Raw genomic sequence first — 10604 nt, forward strand, 5'->3', positions numbered from 1 at the left:
CTGATGGAGTTGAATGGCTCTGCCCCAGCTCGCTGTGTGACCCTGAGCCAGATGGCCCCTCTCTGAGCCTCAGTCCCTCCACCTGCCTGTCTCAGGGCTGACACCCCATGACCCCACGGCTGGTCTGGCTGCTGCAGCAGACTGGGACTGCCGTGTCCACTGTCATGGATCCTTCTCTGTTGTGGCCCTGGGGGTCTCTTGGGCGTGAGTCGGGAGGGGAGATGCTGGCTGGAGAATCCTTGTTCTTCCTCCTGCGTGGAGTGGGGGTGCGGGTGGGGGGGCAGAAGGATCTTCGTACCTGGTACCGAGGCCCTGCTAAATCCCAAACAAAGTCAGCTTTGCACAGCTAAGCTGCTGCTTTAATACCAGAGTGTCTGTCTCTCTTTAAGCCATAATGCCGCAAATTTTTGAGAATCTGGTGAAAGCTCTAGCTGCTCCCGCAGACCAGAAAAATCTCTCCATCCATTGTCTCTTCTCTTTCTCTCTCTCCCTCTCCCTCCGTCTCTGTCCATCTCTGTCTCTGTCTCTGTCTCTGTCTCTGTCTCTCTCTCACACACACACACACACACACACACACACACACGTTTTAATGCAGTTTCCAGAGGAACAACCTTCGAATGCCCGTCCTGACGCTCAGGAGGGCAGCCTCTGCATTTATAGGACAAATACCCAGCTCTGGCACACAAGTCAGGGCCGGGCCCTGCGATGAGGCGCTTTGTGAGCACCTGTTCAGCCACCTGAACAGGATCGCATTTGGGGTAGAGATTGTTACGTTTTCACCAAACCCTGTTTCATTCTTTTCCTCTTGGGTGAGCAGCCGGACTACATTTCCCAGCCTCCTTTGCAGTTCATTGTGGCCACATGACTAAGCTCTGGCCAATAGCATGTGAGTTGAAGTGATGAGCTCCCCTCCAACGCCCTGGTCCATAAAGTTCCTCCTATACCATCCTCCACACTCTCTTTCCCCTTCCACAAAATTATTGCAGAGGAGGATAAGGCCCTAGAAAATGGTGAGACACGATATGAAGGAGCCTGGGCCCCTAAGGGAGCAGAACCCTGGCCCCGGCCCTCCACCCGCTCGCCGCAGACTACTGTGAGCAAGAAAAAACTTTAACTATTTGGGGGGCTGTTTGTTATATCTGTTAGCCCATCCTGACTGATACAACATTTCTATTATCGTCCGGAGGATCTTCTCTTCATTTTAAAGGCATGCATCTTAGGTTTCCTTTAAAATAGCAAGCTTCTCCACCACCTTCAGCCTGGAATCCCTGAGGCTGGAGAGTATGGACCACTGGTCCTGGGCCCACTGCCCCCCTGAAATCAGGATCCTGGTTTACCATCCCTGTGGGCTTTACCCCCTGCCCTCAGGCCCCTCCACCCTACTCTTGCTCATATCATTATATCTGTAGGCTGTGGTCTTCTTGTTCCATCCGGGGACTCCCGTTATTTTGGCCATTGTCTGGGGTCCAAAGACTAGGGTTCAGGGCCTGCTGTATCTCTTTTTCCCCCTGACAAATGACTCTTCGAAGGCAGGGCCTGGAGGCTTCGCTGCTGAATTTCCTCATGCCTGCAGCGAAGACAAGCACACAGGGGGTGCTTCTGAAATGTTGTGGTCTTTGCAAGTCCACAGTGTGGAAGGCCTGAGAGCTCGTTCCCGGAATCCCATTTTCCTGGAGCACCTGGACTCCAGAGGGGTTGGCTGGACTCCGCTTATGGCTCATTTCCTAAATGGACTAAGCAAGGCTCCAGGAAGGTGGAGGCCAGGAATCTGGGCCCATTTCCCAAGCACAAAGTACACCCCAGCCCCCACCCTTGGCCCCTGCATACTGGGAGACAGACAGGTCAGGGCCTGTCACATCCCCACTGTGGGCAACCCTTTCCACCCTGTTCCTCAGAGGGACGACTGGCCCCACCTTCTCAATACTTCAATGGGCCTCCAAACCACCGAAGAAGCCCTTGGTTATCTTTCTTAGAAATAACAACAGCATTAACTCAACTTGCTGTGTCTGTGCCAGGTCCAGGGCTAAGCCAGTGACATTCTAGACCACGCTGATCCCTCACTCCCAGGGACAGGACAAATGCCACACTGTCTCCACTTTACAGATGCGGAAGTTGAAGTTCCGTGAGCCTCTGTCCCAGCAGCCCCAGGGCCAGCAGTGAGAGCAGCGTGAGGGGGCTGGCCAGGCAGGTGTGCTGTGGTGGCCAGGGCTGCCCAGCCAGGGGAGAGAAGCTGCTGGAAAGAGACGAGGAAGGCGACCCCCCCCCCCCCGCCAATGGGACCCCGGGGCAGCTCCCACGCTCACCTGGCACTCTGCTGCCCCAGTGCCCCTCCCCTCCTTTGCCCCTTTCCATGGGTCCTCGTCCTCTGCCCATGCCACCGGCCAGTCGGACCCCACCCTGGAGCTCGTCCCCTCTCCTTCTCTGGCTCCGGCCCTTGGAAGCGTCTGCCGTGGGCTTGGCTGTTCGGTTTCTCGTGAGCAGACCCAGCGAGCGCTGCTTCTGCGAGGTTGTGTGCTCACTTTGCAAAACAGCAGAAATTTATAGCCCAAGTAATTGATCACGGTGCTGTTGCCTCCCCTCCATCTCTCTCGGGCTCCTAATTCCCTTCTCCCGCTCTCCTTTCTCTTTTTTCTCAGCGCGCCATCTGTGGTGTCAGAGAAAAGGAAGCCGGGGGGGGGGGGGGGGATCTAGTCCCAGTTCTGCCAATTATGAGTCACATGAACCTCAGTTTCCCCATCCGCAAAACAGAGACGCTAATAGTACCCGTTCGCAAGTGCGCTGGGCCCCGTGGATGTCAGGGCCGTGAGTTCCGGTACGGTGTGACCTCACTCCCCAGAGCAATCGTGGGAAATGGGGGGTGGCACCAGGGCCCCCCTTTCCCAATGGGGATGCTGGGGCCCAGAGAGCTTGAGGCATTCACTCAGGCTCACAGTGCTGCTAAACGGGGAGCCCTGAGCCTTGAACTTGAGTGACTGTGACCCAGAGCCCAAACCATGAGGCTACACTGCGTCCCCTCCCCTCAGGCCAGTCAGAGCAGAGGTGATCCTGGCCAGGCCCCCTGACCTCTGGGTCACTGCAACCTGGAGACTAACTATGGGGAAGGAAAGGAGACCCCTGGAGCAAGGGAAGTGCTCTGCAAAGTGCAGGGTGCCATGACCGGGAAGAAAGCTCACACTCCCTCTGTAACGCTGGCCACTCTCCTGGATCAAGGCCCTCGACTGTCTGGGCGACTCTGGGACCTAAGAGCTTGCCTGGCCCTCAGATTCCTTCTCTCCTTCCAGAAACCCCACGTGAACAGGGGCCTCCTGCTGGCCGGCCTACACTTGCCAGTTTCCCGGTGCCTCCAGGGAGGTCCACAGAACCTTCCAGAACGACCCACACATAGACCCTGCAGAGCACTTCACTTGCCCTTCAAGTGACAGATGAGGCACCCAGGCCTGGGAGAGGTGGCCCAGGTACCCCCCACCCCCTGCCTGAGCCCTGCAGGCCTGGCTGGAAAGCCCCCTCCTGACTCCCGTTCCAGTGCTCTCTGGCTGGCAGCCATTCCTGCCCCCTTCTGTTCAGTTGAGGCGGGGTAGGGAGTATTTCCAGGGGGCGGGAGCTTGTCTTTTCCCTTCCACTGCCCTCTCTTTCCCCATCTCAGGCTAGCTTTGTCTCTGCCTCTCTCTGCTAGCCCCCAGCCTACAGGTAAGGACCTGCTTTTCTCCCGTGCAAGGCCACAGGCCAAGTGCAGCGCCTCTCGGGCTCCCTCAGCCTCGGAGGGCGCCTCTGCGCACAGCACCCGGCCTCCTCCCTTCCCCATCGCAGCCCCCGGGCTCCGCAGCTGGGGGGCGGCCGGTATGTGTTGTTCCCCCATTTCTGGAAGGACAGGAGGCTCCAGCCCCTGCGGCTTCCTGCTCCCGCCCGGCTGGCGGAGATGAGAGCCGGCTGCAGAGTTGGGAGTCAGGCAGCAGCACACAGAACAAACAGAATTTTTTTTTGCAACTAGAGGGGGAAGCACAGAGCTAAAAATAAAACGAAAAGATCAGTATCTGTCAGTCTGACAGCTGATTGGCTGCTCGGAGATGCATATAATTACCAGCAACTGGCGCTGGGTAGGCAAAGCCGGGAGAAACTGCTGAGATGAGGTTAGGATTTAACCTTTACATTCTGGAACCACCGGAAGCCGAGGGGAGGACGACGGGCGTCGGTGCTAATGAGGCTGGGGGCGGGCGGGGGGCGGGGGGCCCGCCGAGTCCGAGGGAGGTCCCGGGGGCTCCTCCGGGAAGGCCCCGGGAGCCCTCCGCCCTGACTGCCTCCTCCATCAGACTGGGAGTGCATCTGATTGGGCGGCCTGGAGGCAGTGGTCCTTCTCCCCGCCCAGCCGGGGGTGGTGTCTTTTGGGAAGCCGGGGTCTCACCCCGGACTGAGTAAGGGGGCTATCTAGGGCCCTGGAGGCCCACCCCATCCCCACCCACATTCCTCGGCCTTTCCCCGGCTCGGTGTTGGTTTCTGCCACCCTTGGGGGGCTCCCTCCATCGTCACCCAGTCACCCGCTCCTCGCTGTTTCCTGCCCTACCTGGGGAGGGCATCTGAGCACCTCCGGCTTGTCCTAGATCCCCAGAGAGAGACAAAGACGGCAGGACTGGAGGGATGCCTCAGTTTCTTCACCAGTAAAATGGGGGTGATGTTAGCAGGCCCACTGACCACGCTGCAGACCTGTGGGTGCGGGGCCCAGGCTTACATCTTGATTCTTGCCTGAGGCGGGAGTCAGGGGATGTAGACTCTAATCCCAGCCGGGGTTGGCCCCTTTCTCTCTTAGGACCGGTCTCCCCATCTGTGAATTGAGAGTAAGAGCTCTCCTCCTCTGACCTCCCAAGGGGGCGCGGCGCTCCAAGTGGGATGGTGGAGGTGAGGGGGGAGGTAGTGGTGGAGGTAAGGGTAGGAGAGAACTTCTTTCTGTTCCTGGAACCCACCACTTTCTCCCTCCCGGGCCTCTGCCTGGAGCTCTCTTCCTTCCTCTTCAACCCTTTCCTTCCGTGCCTTTCCTCTGGGAAGCCCTCCCTGACACCCCAGCTGGTCCTCTTGTGCCGTGCTGGGTGGTCTCACCTTCTGCTCAGGGCCCCTCGGGATAGGAGACATGCAGGTCCCCCATGTGGGGCCTACCCTGTGGCCCTGACAGCTACCTTGGGCCACACCGCCCAGGCTTAGGGCAATCAGTGGCCTCGGTCGGTGGGGGGCCATCTTTCCCACGTCTCAGCAGGCCCCCAGTGCCTGGGGAACCCCTGGCCCGGCCCTCTGAGCACAGACATGTTGAGGTGACACTCCAGGGACGCTGCCTCTGTGCAGGAGGGAAGGGAGGGAGAATGCCACCTTAATGTCAGGGCCCTGGCCCTTGCTGCCCCGTCCTCAGAAAGTTCCAGAGTTTGCCTGCCCAGCACTGGTCCTTTTCCCATGCTCCGTGCGGCAGGTGGTGGAGGTACCTGGGTGCCAGGACCTGGCCAGCCCAGACTCACCGACAGGAGACCCTGTCCAGAGCTCTTTCACTGTGGTGGGATGCAGAGGGGAGGTGGGGGAGGGCAGAAGAAGGAGATCGGCGTGGTTCGCACTCATACTTCCCAGCCCGGCTCTGGCTGTGCATCTGAAACGCTACAAGGCATTATCTCACGGAGCCCCCACGCGGACTCCTTGAAGGCAGGACTGTTGTTTACATTTTGCAGACAAGGAAACTGAGGTTCCTGGAAGCAGTTAGGCAACGTGGCCAGTGAGGGCAGAGCCTGCATCCATGGCCCGGCCCAGCAGCCCCTGCCTCTCCAAGAGCGAGAGGGAGGCGCGGCCCAATGGGGTGTTGCGAGAGCAGCTGTTGTCCGAGCTTCCTGACAGATGCCTCGGCACGGAGAGTCCGAGGCTGCTATTTGTGGGTGGTGTGCCTAGGAATTCCCCTTCGGTGTCTCTGGGAGAGATCAGGAGGATTTAAACTGCTTTCCAATGATTTGGGATGTCAGAGTGGTGTTTCTTTTGAACGGCCCCGCGGTGATGAGACTGGGCCCCGAGGCTGCCCGGTTTTATTCAGGTTACAGGGATCCTAGCAGCAACCCCAGCGACCGCAGCAGCTTTCACCGACTGAGCGCTCGGCACGTGCTCGATGGACATATGTTGCCGGGACCCCAGCACCCAGCACTAGCTCCACAAGATGTAGCAGGACAGCAAAGCTTTGCTGGACTCATTTCAGATGAAGAGACCGAAGGTCAGGGAGGTCCCACAGCTTGCCACGAGGAACCCCCAGGTTTCTGTGGTTTGCGAGCCCGGATTCTCATCACCACCTCGCCCAGCTCTTTGAGAGACCCTGTCTGAGCCTCGCTTCAGGAAAGCTACAGAGCCCCAGTCCTCCCACCCCCGCAGTCCGCCACCTGTTCTCAGGTCCCGTACTGAAACCCGGGAGTCTTCTGCACTGAATCGGCCCCTTCCCCCCCTTTTCCTTGCTTACTAAGGAATCAGATGGAAGTTGGCCAGAGTTAGCTCGGTCTTGGGGAATTTGCACTCCAGAGTTGATGGTTTTGCTGGGTGAGCTGATTCAAACCTTTCTTCTTTGTCCTATTGGTTCCCAGAGAAATCTTTGAAGTGGATACAGCTTTACTGTGTGATTACTGGCCGGGTTAATTCATATGTGCAGTTGGTCTCTGTTGCTTATCTCTGCGATGGGGCCCCTGGTTCTAGGGGGTTTAAGCAAGCCTCTCAGAGAGGCCAGCGGTTAGAAACCTGAGATGCTAATATTTCAGAGCTTGACTCTACCACTGCGTGGCCTTGGGAACGTCATCTGACCTGTCTGAGCCTTGGCTTCCTCATCTGTAAAATGGGTACATGCGTGTATCTTCATGCCTGGCTGTAGGTGGGGAGAAAGAGGTCATGTTTTTTCTTTTAAAAAATAACATTTTCAGGGCACCTGGGTGGCTCTATTGGTTAAGCGTTGAACTCTTGATTTCGGCTCAGGTCATGATCTCGGGGTTGTGAGATCGAGCCCCATGTCAGGCTCTGCACTGGGCATGGAGCCTGCTTAAGATTCTCTCCCTCTCCCTCTGCCCCTCCCGGCCCCCCAAATTTCCACAAATAACGTGAGATTTTTATCCGTATACTTTAAGAAATGTTGGTTAAAAAAATACCTCTCCGAACACATCTGAGCCCCTGCTGTGTAGCCAGCATCGCACGGGGCCCTTGGAAGACGACGGTGATATCCCACCCGAAGGCGTGTCCTGCACGCTAGGCTCGAGCCAAGAAACTCTTCACCTGCTCAGGCCACCCTACACCAACCCCATGAGACGCGAGTGACCGGGATGGCCTTTTCCTGGGTGAGGAGAAGGAGGCCAGAGAGGGGAAGTGACTTGCGGAAGACCTGTCCGCTGGGGGAAACTGAGAGGTCAGGCTCTGGATGTGGGCCCTTTGCTCTTAATGAACAGAACGGAGCCCCGCTTCCAACAGGGTCTCAGCTTGGTGGGGGAGACACACCCTGGGGACTTGAGTGCTGACTGTAGGGCACCAGGCTTTTAGAGCAGAGAGATGAACCAGAGGTGGTCCCTGCCTTGGAGGGGACTACATCTCCTAGGACAGACCGATGGAAACACCTGGAGGACCAGGGGGCTCGCCTGCCTGTGTAACTGATCCGTCCCGGAAAGAACCACTGGGAAAACTCCCACAGAACCTTGCTTTAAAAGGTCCCCTCCTTGGTGCATCGACATCAGAGTTCTAGGCCCTCTGCTGCAGCTGAGATGGGTGGTGCATGTTTTATACCTCGAACCAGATGCCTCTTGCGTTCTATTTGAAGCCCAGTTTGCTCGGCCTTCGCTGAGCTGTTCTAGTCTGTGGTCTTGAACTAAGATTTCCATCTCCTGTTACTCAGACATGTGAGAATCGTTTTTAAGCAATCACCGAGCCCCTCCCCCTTCCAATGTCCCAAATGGAAGGACACCTTTCGGTGGCCCTGAGCTCTGGGGTCCCCACTGCCACCAAGGCGTCTTCAGATGGGGGAAGCGTGTCTTGGCAACGGGCGCAAGATTGCCACTCCTCTGCATCCGCCAGACTTCAGAGCCCCGGTCTTCAACCTCTGAGCACTTCTGGCCAGTACCTGCAGGGCCTCACACCTCCTGTGGGTGTGGGGTGGCGGTGGGAGGGGTGGAGGGATGCCGGGCAAGGGTCCACCTAGAAGGAGCGGGAGGGGCACCAGCCCAGACCCACAGGCTGAAGATGGGGAAGGAAGATGCCGGGTGGAGTGGGAGCCACTCCGAAAGGCCTGCGCCCTGTCTTGCAGCTTTCTACAAGAAATTCAAGTTCCTCGGTGGCTGATTTCCACCACGCTCCCCTGAAAACCTGCAAGACAAGAGCCCGCACGTCATCCTCAAGGACAGGTTTCGCTGAGAACGTGGCCCGAAGGGCATCCATCAAGGACCTGGATGTGCTCTCTGTTGCCCCCCCCAATCCTTTGCTTCCCAGGGCAGCGTGTGGGGGCCCAGGACTGCCGCCCATGGGGGCTGTCCCTGCACCCCAGCACCCCAGTACCGGCAAGGCTGGGAGGGGGGGACCCCCCACCCCTGCTTCGTTTTAAAGAAAATATGGGAAAGCAGGTGCCACCGCTGAAAAAAAATAGAGACACATGCCTTCCCTTCAGTAACTGCAAGTTCTAAAGGAATTCCTCTCTACACTCCCTCCAGAAAAGTCCCTCCTGCTGCTGTTTGCCCCAAGGCCCCTGTTTGTCCAACAAGCAAACTGGGTTTGTGAAGTAATACAAGCTCTCAGGTTTTCCGTTAATCAAGGGCAACAAGGATACCTGTTCAAATCCCATCATCCCCGGAGTCTGAACGAGGGCGGTGGGTTGATAGAATCCCACCCAAAGCGAAGCGACGGGATGGTGTGTGTAGCTCTCAGTGGCCTGGCCGGCAGTAAAGATGTGGTGACCATGGGAAATTGTAAGAGGCTGTAAACAGCATGGAGCCCCCTCCCCCGCCCCGTAGATGGCTTTTGAGGGGCCCCCCAGGGAACCCAGTTTGGGAACCGTGGGGCTAAGCCAGCTGGGATGGAGGTGTAACTCTTTGACAGCACCGCAGCCACTCCCGTGTCCCCATCGAGGGAGTCTTCCCACAGCAGGGGGCTCTGGAGAGCTCCGTGGCTGTCGTGACTCTGCCGTTCTTTTTGGCTGTGTGACCTTGGGTAGATGGCTTCCCCTCTCTGAGTTTCTGGGTCTCACTGCCTCCCTCCTGGGTTGTGAGTGCTCTGTAAGGCCTGGGTGTCCTGACTGTTGTCATCACCTCTTGTCAGGTCCCCTGACTTCCCACAGCCTCATGCCCTGACCATGTCACTGGATGTCTGTGATGAAAAGGGGGTGCCAAGGGGTAGAATGCACCTGGAACCCCTCTGTGAAGCCGTCTGTGATGAGATAGAGAGCCTGGAAGGGGAGGGAGGAGCCCAGTAGCGGGCGGGCTGGGGGCACCTGGAGATGGTAGTTCTGGGGTGCGTCTGAGCGCTCCCCGACTTTAATGTGCCCCAGATCACCTGGGGATCTTGTCCGAATGCAGCAGGCCTGGGCAGGGGCTCCCAGGTGAGGCAGCTGCTGGCGCCGCACTCTGGCCCAAGGGCGAGGCCAGGCCACCGGCGTCCGGGAGGGCCGGCTCCAGAAAGCCCTGAGAGCCCCAGAACATCCATGCCGGGAAAGACGACGGAACATGAGGGCAAAATTATGTCTTCAACAAAAGAAAAGCCCTCTTCCTCCTCGCATGTAGAAAGATCTCTGTTCCCACCCCCACGCAGCCCCAGGGGCCCGAAAGAATGTGGTATTCTCAGCACAGCTTCCCTCGCCGAAGGGGGTGGATTCGCTCTTAAAAAGTTGCCTGTAAAATGAGTTTTTCTATGTCAAATGCTATTTTCCAGCGGTTCGTGTTTTAAGACCAGGGTAGCATTCCCACTGAGAGATCTCCAACTCTGAGGCATTGGCTTTGAGGATTCGGCCCTCGCCAACTCGAGGGCTGGGGGGGCGCAGCAGGGCCCACGTGTTGGGGGGCTACGGAACCCAGGAGAGCTGGAGCTGCAGGGTTTGGGAACCACAGTCTGAATCCTAGATGGTCCCCTAATGGTCTGAGGTCCACGGCCAGACACTGGCCAGGGGCCCTGACCGATACCACCCAGTGTGAGACTGGCGGGACGGGAGGAACCCAGGGCAAACCAGCCCCTCAACTGGAAGAGGGGCCCAGACAGGCCGTCTGTCATGGCGAACTGGCCACCATGCCTTTGTATAGAATAGGCCACACGCTGCATGTCGGGCTGGGGGTGTTTTTGTTTTTACACTGGGCACAATCTTTTAATGTACTCAGGGAAATTGCTTTCATGACAGTTTGGCTGTTTCCAAAGAGCGCTCTGAAGTTCTGAGGCCAGAGTTCCACAAAGACTCCCGAGAAATCCTCCTTGCCCAGAGGGCTCTGCTGGCATATGCAGAGGGGTCTGCCGGAATCTCGAATAAGAGACTCAGGTCACGGTCTGCCCACATTGGACAGACTGTGCTTTTCCGGAGCCTCGTCTGGGATCAGTACACCACCGAGCACACTTTGGGAACCAAGTCAATAAAAGGCCCTCAAAACTAAAAA

At 57.6% G+C, this 10604-nt stretch overlaps 1 long non-coding RNA gene across 1 annotated transcript; it reads left to right on the forward strand.

Annotated features, from left to right (window-relative positions):
* Positions 1-4079: 4079 nt before the first annotated feature.
* Positions 4080-10604, forward strand: LOC130543992 (uncharacterized). The gene is made up of 2 exons (XR_008959829.1): positions 4080-4127; positions 8282-10604. It is a non-coding gene; the product is annotated as an uncharacterized LOC130543992 (long non-coding RNA).

Source organism: Ursus arctos, unplaced genomic scaffold, assembly GCF_023065955.2.
Source record: "Ursus arctos isolate Adak ecotype North America unplaced genomic scaffold, UrsArc2.0 scaffold_18, whole genome shotgun sequence".
NCBI lineage: Eukaryota > Metazoa > Chordata > Mammalia > Carnivora > Ursidae > Ursus > Ursus arctos.